Consider the following 10,043-nt stretch of genomic DNA (forward strand, 5'->3'; position numbering starts at 1 on the left):
TAATAGTTGCCGATGGATTTATGAGACTTGATAGAAAGTTGGACGTTTGCAACAGGTGAATCGGTGAACTACCGAGGTTGCGCCCAAATGCTTAAAGCTGTTAGCTGGTCAGTGTTTTCAGGTGTGCTTGTACAAGCTGTAATTTATTGCCGTTTACTTGTATTTGCTTAATTGTTTACTAAATGTTTGAGGTGTGAAATAAACCCGCAATGGAGTTTGTAAACAAAATATGGGTGTGTGTGTTTGGAGGATGCGTTTGTGCGGGGGGGGCACGAACATTTTTCTTGTAAAACAAAGGGGGGCCTGGCAAAAAAAAGTTTGGGAACCACTGATCTAGACAGTGTGAAGAAGTGAAGTATTGAAATTATTTTATGTTGCATAATGACAACATGTTGCCCCTATACATTTAAGGACAAAGTTCAATGACCGCCACCTGCTGGATGGTGAGTGCAGAGGGGCGTGTAATTGTTGAGCTGGACAAAGAGAATATCTTTGCTGATGCGATGTCAGTCTTCTTTGGTTCATTCTATGTATTGAACCTGGAATACCAGGAGTCAGCATGTGCAACATTGGAACTAATTCAGAGGTATGTTTGAACAGTTAGCTAATAGTGATAGATGATGAATAAATTATCCCTAAGTAACTATTTCAAATCACAACTCAATGTTACTGTATGTTACTATTTATTGTGGCATGCTTTAAGGTTTTTTGTAAGGATAAACCCTGAAGAGGGAACAAAATGTACCTCCAAGGTTGGGACAAGCAGAAAGACTGGGACCACTGTGAAGCGAAAGGTTGTTCACATTAACCGTCATGTCACAACTTTCCTCCAGTGGCTTACTGAATTTGAGTGGAGAACTTCAAATTAGGTAACTGTTTTTGCCATTTTTAGTGAATTTCTTGTATAATTTAAGTGACCAATGTGTTGTTACCTGTGTCTCCACAGATGATCCATGGCCCATGCTTTCTGGACATTTACACAAGACGAACATCAATGAAGACAAGCTCTCTCGCCATCTTGCAAGACGCTGTCTCTGTCCAATAGGTTTTTTGAGTGCAACAGTTTTGATTTTTTTTTTCCTTCTTTTACCCGTTTGTTAAAAATTATTTCAGCTACTTACACTTTAATTGTCACATGTATTGGCTCACCCTACAAATCAATGAACTCAGTCCACAAAGCAAGATCAGGGTTCAGTGCAGGTCAGTCAAGTTCCTTCACACCACACACGCTCACCCATGTCCTTGTGGACCTGGCTTTGTGCATTGATTTGGTGGTGTGAGCCAGTATTTTGGACAAAGTGTGTATAGAGGCAGAAGTGTGGGGCTTGATATTATATTCATTACAATTCAGTTTATTTGTATGGTGCCAACAAAATGAATGCCAAGGCACTTCACATTGTAGGTTTAAGACCCTACAAAATATAACTAAGAAAACCCAACACTTGAGCATATGTTGTCTGCCATGATATGGATATGACATAATATTGTTATTGTTTGTACAACCATCTGAGAAAATAATGGATTACATGGTTTAGTAACAACAAGTGCTTCCTCAATCAAAATATGTTTTCAGTTCTTTTCAGTTTTTGATTTTAGAAATGTGTATGTCATCAGCGAAAAATCAGAACAGAAATAAAAAGTGGTGTGAAGCACATGAATTATTTTGTGTGTGTGTGTGTGTGTGTGTATCTATCTATCTATCTCGATCAATCGATCTTTAGTGGGTATATATATGTTTTTATATAAATATAAATATGGTACCTTTTTTTTTTAATACAATACAATTTTTTTTAACTCTCCAGTCTCTTACAGTATGTTACTGTTTCCTTAAATTACGGTAAATTACGACGTGTTAAACAGTAAATGACCGCCTGTAGGAACACGGTATCCTCTAGCAGAGATGAATATTTTTGGTACTGATGATGCGTGACAACGGTAAGTTACTGGTAAATATATTGCAGTTTATTACCTTGTAGCGGGCTTACAGTGACATACCGTGAATAAACGGTAGTATACCAATTTCTTAATCACAGTATAATGTTACTTTGTTGACGTAATTTACGACATAACGACATAACGGTATCTCACTGGCGTCACTGTCGCCAGTGAGATACCGTAAAAAAAGCTACGGTGCGTTACCATAATTTGTCCAAGAGTATTATACCACAACAGCAAAAAACGGTATCATCCTGCAGAACGGTAAGCTACCGTAATACGGCGTCACGGTATGACGCTGGCAACAGTGACGCCAGTATGTTACCGTAAAGTGGAGATGAAAAGTCTAACAGTGTTTATTACAGAAGGTTTAAAAATAAAAGCAGCAGTCAGCCTTAATTTGGGGAACAAAACATGTAAAACTGCATTAAATGCATTGAGGAAATCCATTTCAACACACTGTTATCCTCAAAAATAAAACTTCCTCCTTAGGGTCAGTTTATATTTGAGGGGAACAACCTTACTTCTCAGAAACAAACAAGAGAAAAGCAGAAGGGTCTGGCACTCACAGTCTCTAAACCAGAGTATAAGACTGTCATGCATAAAAGGAAACTTTGTTATTCTTTATTTATTGATGCCATTTTAACCATAAATGTGAGGTTTGTATAATTCATGCAAATACACATCATCTCTATCCACACACATTCCTGTTGGAACTTGTTTTTTTGTTTCAACTGAGATATTTGTTTTCTTTATGAAACTTTAAAACTGTCAGTTTGAAAGAGGAAAATGAGGTTTCTTTGAAATCTGCTTTTCAGAAATTCAGACATTAACCCTTGTGTAGTCCTCAGGTCTGCTGAACCTGTTTAAAATGTTAATTACAAGAAAAGTTTACAATTTATCACTATTTAGACCTCAGATTTCTTTGAACAGTTAAATCAATACATTTTCAATGACTCCTGCTGCTACTTTTTTCACATAATATTGTTTCACTACATCTCTTTGCTCCCACATTCCTGTACATTACACCCTCTGTTTTACAGAAACTGCTCTACAGTTTGTCACACTCCCAGCTGCAAACCGAGGGTGTGGTGCAACAATCAGTAACTTTCCTTGTGTGGCTCCTTATCCAATTATCCTTTTCCTATTTCATTGTACTACTGTACTATGTATGATTGTCCAATAACAATAAAGAGTTATCTTATCTTATCAGTCAAGATAGCAAAAAATCTTATCTGCCCAGAGAACCTCAGTGATTTTAGAAGAAAGATGATTTGAAAGATGATAGAGGGAATGTTTTTAGAACTATTTTGCCTTGATTGGATATGTACAGACAGGATGGCAAGGAGAGAGTGAAGAAGAATGACACACAGAAACTGTTCTGGGGCAGACTCAAAACTAGGCCTCTGCAGTAAAGACTAACCTTCAGTCTGAGATGTTCCCTGATTTAAACTCTGTTCTGGAACCAGTAGCAACACACAGAGCTGAAATGTATGTGTATAGACAGAAAAACACAGAGTACTCAGTATATACATATATATATATATATATATATATACACACACACACACACACATGTATATATACATATATATATATATATATATATGAATAGTATAAATATACATACTTTTCTGGATGAGAGATGTTGGATGTTGTTCCTGCAATATATATTAACTATATATATTGTCTGTGGTGTTAGGAATTCAGATTCAAGTTCAGCAAATATTTGTGAAGTATTTTTACATAAAAGATTATGGTTGAATTGATTTAAAAACTCCAAAATGCAGTGAATCCAACAGACACATCAATATTAGACAAGCGTTAAATATGTAAGTCCCGCTGAGGAACACAGTGACAATGACAATTTAAGGTTTAAAATATCACATCTAAAAGATAATTTGCTGACTTCATTAAAGTATTTACTGTATTCAAGTTTAGAACAACTGAGGTTTCATTTTTATATTTCTGTCTATGTTGTCTTTACATTTTAAATGCTGCTCATCACGTTACACACTGAATGCTTAAGGATCATCTCGATCCTTCAGATCCCACAGTCAAAGTTTAAGTGCATTCTGAAGTCTGCAGTTCAAGCCCATACTTAATATACTACGATCTCGAGTTGCATTATATATATATTTTCCGGACACATGAAGCTCATCATAATCAGGAGCCCATAAATTTTACTTTGCTAACTGTACTCATTAGGAGGACAGTCCTCTCTCTCTCTTTTATATAGTTTGATGTTTATCAAAAAATACATTTTTAAAAATGTGCCGTAACAATTTTTAGCTGAAGTTTCATGAATTGATACCTTATCAACGATTCATGGTTAATATGAAATTATACTTTAATTAATAAAATAACATAATGGTTTTTAATAAATACATTCTGTATTATAAAAAGAGATCAAATGAAACCTACAGCCAGTTCGTACGTGGCTATTGAGAAATGTGCTGCGTAAGTCCACATTGATGGTCTATTGGATGCAAAAATTAAACTTCCTCATTGGGATCAGTTTATATTTGAGGACAACAGTCTTGTGCCTTACTGACTGTCTTGTTTGTACCATTGTATGGACCTATGAGGACACCAATGTAGCTGGTTTTCAGGAGATGAAAGACAGTAAGAATTTCTTTTTTTTTTATTTTTGCATTTGGAATTTGAGTGCTGATAAATTTGGAGAAATGACAAAACAAAACAACGTTCATGTTTGTTTTTGCAATTACGAAAGGCTTCCAACACAAATAGCATGCTTTAACTCTATCATTATCATATCATTTGGTCATTTTTAATGTGAGCATCCTTTATTTTAACATATGTATATGTATATATACATATACATATATATGTATATATAAATAGCCACCCATTGCTTTGCACACTCTTGGCATTCTCTTCATGAGGTAGTCACTTGAAATGGTTTTTCAACAGTTCCCAGAGATGCTGAGCACTTGTTGGTCCTTTTGCCTTCACTCTGCGGTCCATCTCATCCCAAACCATCTCGACTGGGTTTAGCTATACGGATCGTGGATGCCACACAAGTTTTAGCAATTTTCTGGACTGACTGACCTTCAGTTTTTAAAGTAATGACGGACTGTCGTTTCTCTTTACTTATCTGATGGTTCTTGCCGTAATATGAATTCTAACAGTTGTCAAATAGGGCTGTCAGCTGTGTACCAACCTAACTTCTACAAAACACAACTGAGGGTCCCAACCCCTTTAAGAAGACAAGGAATTCCACAAATGACCCCGGACAAGGCACACCTGTGAAGTGAAAACCATTTCAGGTGACTACATCATGAAGCTCATTGAGAGAGGGCCAAGTGTTTGCAGCACTGTCAACAAAGCAAATGGTGGCTACTTTGAGAAGTCTAAATTATAAGACATATTTAGAGATACTTATTAGTGTTTTCTTTGCTGCTTAATTCAATATATCTTGCTTCATATAGCTGATGTCTTCAGTATGTATCTACAATGTAGAAAGTTGTAAAAACAAAGAAATAACATAATAACAAATGAAAAGATGTGTCCAAACTTTTGACTGGTATGTATGGCATGGAATCAGGGAAATCAGAGTAGATGTAATGTAATTCTTTATTTCTTCTCTTGTCTGGTGACAGAGGGCTTGAAAATGATATTTAGGAAGGTAGAGCACCTTCTGCCCCTTGCTGTTCTCCTCCTTCTGTCCATCATTCCCACTGAAACTAAAGTGGTGACATCAGTGGAAGAATGTAATGAGTTTTTTCTTCAGCAAACTCCACCAAGAATCCCAGGAATTCTGGAGGGAGGGAAGATCCTGGACCAGAACAGATACAAAGCGATTTGCCAGACTTTTAATGACATCAGAACGTTTGTGACGCTCTACGACACCCACAACAAGATTCCAGTGTTTTCTGCAGCAAAGTACAGAGGAGGGGGAGGCAAGAGACCAAACAGCATTTGGATGATTGAACCACAGGTATCACTAATAGTAATTCTCATCAATCGTAATATATGATTTTAAGCTCAAATAAAATATTATGATACCATATTGCTACATTGCTGCATCCCTGAAATAAGATATATTTACTACGTTGATCATAACGAATCAACACGTGCCCACAGTACCATCTACAGCATTTCACTGGCTGACGCCAAAGCACTACGGCTGCTACTATTGCTGCCAACAACAGTTTTTACTTATTCAGTAATGAGTGTTATCATTTAACATGTTTTCCATGACACTTTAATATTGAGCATTGTGGTATAGTATCACTTCCTGTTCCTGCTCAAACACAGTGGTGTTTCTGAGTAGCTTTTCTGCTTAGCAATTTAATTTAAATCTTTTGATACATCCCTTTTTCATAGTATAATCTTAACGTGCTTCATCTGAATCACCCTTTCTGTGTACTCACTACCTAATTTATAGCCAAAGTATTCACTCACTGTCTCTTTACTGTTTCGCTAGCTTAGCTTAGCTCGTAGCCGACTCGTTAGCACCATGGCTACTTCACCTGTCCCTCCTGCACTTTCCTGCTCATTGTGTCAGATGTTTAGTTACTCCTCGGCCTCCTTTAGCAGTAATGATACCTGTAATAAATGTAGCATATTTGCAGCTCTGGAGGCCAGGATTACTGAATTGGAGACTCGGCTTCGCACCCTTCATTCACCCGTAGCTAGCCAGGCCCCTGTAGCTGGTGCAGCCGAAGATAGCGTAGGCCCGCTAGCTGTTCCCCGGCAGACCCCAAGCAGCTGGGGAAAGAGGGCGGCTGGGTGACGGTGAGGAGGAAGCATAGTCTTAAACTGAAGCCCCAGGTACACCACCAACCTGTTCATGTGTCTAACCGTTTTTCCCCACTCGGCGACACACCCGCCGGGGGTCAAACTCTGGTAATTGGTGATTCTGTTCTCAGACATGTGAAGCTAGAGACACCGGCAACCATAGTCAATTGTCTTCCAGGGGCCAGAGCAGGCGACATTGAAGGAAATTTAAAACTGCTGGCTAAGGGTAAACGTAAATACAGTAAGATCATAATTCACGTCGGCAGTAATGACACCCGGTTACGCCAATCGGAGGTCACTAAAATCAATATTGAATCGGTGTGTAACTTTGCAAAAACAATGTCGGACTCTGTAGTTTTCTCTGGTCCCCTCCCCAATCAGACCAGGAGTGACATGTTTAGCCGCATGTTCTCCTTAAATTGCTGGCTGTCTGAGTGGTGTCCCAGAAACGATGTGGGCTTCATAGATAATTGGCAAACCTTCTGGAGGAAACCTGGTCTTGTTAGGAGAGACGGCATCCATCCCACTTTGGATGGAGCAGCTCTCATTTCTAGAAATATGGACAAATTCATTAAACCCCCCAAAATATGACTATCCAGAGTTGGGACCAGGAAGCAGAGTTGCAGTCTTACACGCCTCTCTGCAGCTTCTCTCCTCCTGCTACCCCCCCAAAAACCCATCTCCATTGAGACTGTGTCAGCTCCCAAAAAGACAAAAAACAAACTAAAAACCAGCAATAAACAACTTAAACATAAAAAATCACAAAGAAAGAACAATACAGTATCCACATCTGAACCAAAGAGTAAAACAGTGAAATGTGGATTATTAAATATTAGGTCTCTCTCCTCCAAGTCTCTGTTAGTACATGACTTAATAATTGATCAACAAATCGATTTACTCTGCCTTACAGAAACCTGGTTGCAGCAGGATGAGTATGTTAGTTTAAATGAATCAACACCCCCGAGTCATTCTAACTACCAGAAATCCCGAAGCACAGGCCGAGGGGCGGTGTGGCAGCAATTTTTCACACCAGCCTATTAATTAACGAAAGACCAAGACAGACTTTTAATTCATTTGAAAGCCTGATGCTTAGCCTCGTCCACCCCAGCTGTAAAACTCAGAAACCAGTCTTACTTGTTATCATCTATCGTCCACCTGGGCCTTACACAGAGTTTCTCTCTGATTTCTCAGACTTTTTATCTGATTTAGTGCTCAGCTCAGATAAAATAATTATTGTGGGTGATTTTAACATCCATGTAGATGCTAAAAATGACAGCCTCAACATGGCATTTAATCTGTTACTAGACTCAATTGGCTTCTCTCAAAATGTAAAAGAACCCACCCACCACTTTAATCACACTCTAGATCTTGTTTTAACGTATGGCATAGAAACTGAACATTTAACAGTGTTTCCTGAAAACCCTCTGCTGTCTGATCATTTCCTGATAACATTTACATTTACAATAATTGATTACACAGCAGTGGAGAGTAGACTTTATCAAAGTAGATGTCTTTCTGAAAGTGCTGTAACTAAGTTTAAGAATATAATCCACCCACTGTTATCATCTTCAATGCCCTGTACCAACATAGAGCAGAGCAGCTATCTGAACGCTACTCCAACAGAGGTTGATTATCTTGTTAAAAATTTTACCTCCTCACTACGTACGACTCTGGATACTGTAGCTCCTGTGAAAACTAAGGCCTCAAATCCAAAGTCCCTGACTCCGTGGTATAATTCTCAAACACGTAGCCTAAAGCAGATAACTCGTAAGCTGGAGAGGAAATGGCGTGTCACAAATTTAGAGGATCATCATTTAGCCTGGAGAAATAGTTTGCTGCTTTATAAGAAAGCCCTCCGCAAAGCCAGAACATCTTACTATTCGTCACTGATTGAAGAAAATAAGAACAACCCCAGGTTTCTCTTCAGCACTGTAGCCAGGCTGACAAAAAGTCAGAGCTCTACTGAGCCAACCATCCCTTTAACGTTAACTAGTAATGACTTCATGAACTTCTTCACAAATAAAATTTTTATCATTAGAGAAAAAATTACCAATAATCATCCCACAGATGTAATATTATCTACAGCTACTCTTAGTACCATCGATGTTAAGTTAGACTCTTTTTCTCCAATTGATCTTTCTGAGTTAACTTCAATAATTACTTCCTCCAAACCATCAACGTGTCTTTTAGACCCCATTCCTACAAAACTGCTCAAAGAAGTCCTGCCATTAATTAATTCTTCGATCTTAAATATGATCAACCTATCTCTAATAATCGGCTATGTACCACAGGCCTTCAAGCTGGCTGTAGTTAAACCTTTACTTAAAAAGCCATCTCTAGACCCAGCTGTCTTAGCTAATTATAGGCCAATCTCCAACCTTCCTTTCATATCAAAATCCTTGAAAGAGTAGTTGTCAACAGCTAACAGATCATCTGCAGAGGAATGGCTTATTTGAAGAGTTTCAGTCAGGTTTCAGAGCTCATCACAGCACAGAAACAGCTTTAGTGAAGGTTACAATGATCTTCTTATGGCCTCTGACAGTGGACTCATCTCTGTGCTTGTCCTGCTAGACCTCAGTGCTGCGTTCGATACTGTTGACCATAATATCCTATTAGAGCGATTAGAACATGCTGTAGGTATTACAGGTACTGCACTGCAGTGGTTTGTATCATATCTATCTAATAGACTCCAGTTTGTACATGTAAATGGAGAGTCCTCTTCAGACACTAAGGTCAATTATGGTGTTCCACAGGGTTCAGTGCTAGGACCAATTCTATTTACATTATACATGCTTCCCTAGGCAACATCATTAGAAGACATAGCATAAATTTTCACTGCTATGCAGATGACACGCAGCTCTATCTATCCATGAAGCCAGGTAACACACACCAATTAGTTAAACTGCAGGAATGTCTTAAGACATAAAGACCTGGATGGCGCTAACTTTCTGCTTCTTAATTCAGATAAACTGAGGTTATTGTACTCGGCCCTGAAAATCTTAGAAATATGGTATCTAAGCAGATTCTTACTCTGGATGGCATTACCTTGGCCTCCAGTAACACTGTGAGAAACCTTGGAGTCATTTTTGACCAGGACATGTCCTTCAATGCACATATTAAACAAATATGTAAGACTGCTTTCTTCCATTTGCGCAACATCTCTAAAATTAGAAATATCCTGTCTCAGAGTGATGCTGAAAAACTAGTTCATGCATTATTACTTCCAGGCTGGACTACTGTAATTCACTATTATCAGGAAGTCCTAAAACTCGCTGAGAAGCCTTCAGCTAATCCAAAATGCTGCAGCAAGAGTCCTGACAGGGACTAGAAGAGAGAGCATATTT

The 10,043-nt window shown here is 38.3% G+C and overlaps 1 long non-coding RNA gene and 1 pseudogene across 1 annotated transcript; both read left to right on the forward strand.

Moving 5' to 3' along the window:
- Nucleotides 1-356: 356 nt before the first annotated feature.
- LOC112846461 (uncharacterized) lies at nt 357-1,649 on the forward strand. Its single transcript, XR_003219428.1, has 3 exons — nt 357-586; nt 704-869; nt 947-1,649. It is a non-coding gene; the product is annotated as an uncharacterized LOC112846461 (long non-coding RNA).
- A 4,796-nt stretch (nt 1,650-6,445) lies between these two features.
- On the forward strand, nt 6,446-7,269 carry LOC112846201 (uncharacterized; annotated as a pseudogene).
- Nucleotides 7,270-10,043: the final 2,774 nt, after the last annotated feature.

This window comes from Oreochromis niloticus, linkage group LG3 (assembly GCF_001858045.2).
Source record: "Oreochromis niloticus isolate F11D_XX linkage group LG3, O_niloticus_UMD_NMBU, whole genome shotgun sequence".
NCBI lineage: Eukaryota > Metazoa > Chordata > Actinopteri > Cichliformes > Cichlidae > Oreochromis > Oreochromis niloticus.